The sequence below is a fragment of the Octopus sinensis genome, unplaced genomic scaffold, assembly GCF_006345805.1.
Source record: "Octopus sinensis unplaced genomic scaffold, ASM634580v1 Contig02137, whole genome shotgun sequence".
NCBI lineage: Eukaryota > Metazoa > Mollusca > Cephalopoda > Octopoda > Octopodidae > Octopus > Octopus sinensis.
The window spans coordinates 6,337-8,448 of NW_021825413.1; positions in this window are offsets into that span (position 1 = coordinate 6,337).

Sequence of the window (2,112 nt, forward strand, 5' to 3'; positions counted from 1 at the left end):
TATGCATCTATCTCAGACAAATCATCCTCATAAAACACAACACCGCGGCTGCGGACTAACTTCCCTATAGTTTTATTCTGACATAACCACAATGGCCAGCCACCGACAAACACGGTATTCTTTACTGAAATCCACATAAATCTCACAACAACCTGTGGATCAGAGACTCTTTACATTGTTGGTAATACGAAGCACAAGATACTGACTCTACTGGCCTACAAAATACAGACGATGACAATTGACCTAAAAAATACACCACAAACTATTGGCTTACAATCTCCACACGACGAGTACGGAGCTACGAAATATTAACAAACACAACTGGCCTACAAACAACACGGTAAAAATGCTGACATACAAACAACACTCGTACAAACGACACACTACAAGTAGAGATCTACAAACTACATAGAATAACCATTAGCCTACAACGGATACACTAAAAGTACTGGTGCACAAACTACACTTTACAACTGTTGACATTCAGACTACCCACTACAACTACAGACCCAAAAACTAAACTCTACAGCTACTGACCTACAAAGTACGTGGTACAAATACTAACCTACAATTTACACTCTACAACTACTGAACTGAAACCTACACATTACAAATAGTGGTCTAGAAAATAAGCTTTACAAATATTCTTTTCTACTCTACGTACAGACGAAATACCGCTAAACGTTTCGCCCGGCGTGCTAACGTTTCTGCCAGCTCGTCGCCTTCAAAATCAACAAATATTCTTTTCTACTCACGGTACAAGGGCCGAAATTTTTGGAGAGGGGGCCAGTCGATTAGATCGACTCCAGTACGCATCTAGTACTTAATTTATCGACCCTGAAAGGATGAAAGGCAAAGTCGATCTCGGCGGAATTTGAACTCAGAACGTAACGGCAGACGAAATACCATCGAGCATTTCGCCCAGTGTGCTAACGATTCTGCCAGCTTGCCGCCTTCAAGCTCTAGAATTAGACCTACCGTTTTGTCTGTGCACATTCTGACATACAATCTACGCTGTGCAGCAACTGGTCAACAAACTGCACATTGCAAACACTGAAGCACACGTTGCTCTCTACAAATGCTGTGTGATATATGTAGGTCAGAACTGTAGAGTGTAATACAAATAATGACCTACATACTACATGCTACAACTACTGACCTACAAATTATACATTACAATCACACACCAACGAAATACATACTACAAGTAGTGACCTACAAACTACACGCTGAGAATACTAACCTACAAACCATAGTCTAAAACTATTAACCTACAAGATACACGCTACAGCCACTGACCTACAATCGACACACGATAACCGCTGACCTTTAAATTACGCACTACAACTGGCCTATAAATGCACCTTACAACCACTGGCTTAGAAACCACACACTGCAACGACCGACATACAAACCACGCACAACAGCTATTGACCTACAAAATACGCACTACAACCACAGGTGTACAAAGTATACACATAGTAAATTCTGACCTACAAACTATACATTGAAACTAGCGAGGTACACGCAACACACACTGATCACACACTACAAAATACGCACTAGTAGCTACACATTACAGCAATGTGTCTACAAACGGCATATTACAACCACAGCCATACAAACTACACACTAGAATTACTCAACCACAGAATTCACTCTACAAATAGTGACCTACAAAATACACGCTACATCCATTCACCTAAAACCTACGAATTACAACTTCTTTCTCTTTTTTCACCCTTTTCAAGCCTAGCCAGGCTCATGGGTCCGGTTTCCCGGTTTCTGTGACGTATGTGTTCCCCCCAGCTGGACGGGACACCAGTCCATCGCAGCGTTACACAAAAAACAGGAAGAAAGAGTGAGAGAAAGTTGGAGCGAAAGAGTACAACAGGGGTCGCCACCACCCCTGCCGGAAGCTCGTGGAGCTTTTAGGTGTTTTCGCTCAATAAACACACACAACGCCCGGTCTGGGAATCGAAACCGCGATTGCACCTCCACACGAACTACAACAGCTAACCTAAAAAATAAACACTACGGCTATTTACCTACAAAGGGGGTACTACTAAAACTGGCCTACAAACTCGACATTATAATCACAGACCTACAAAC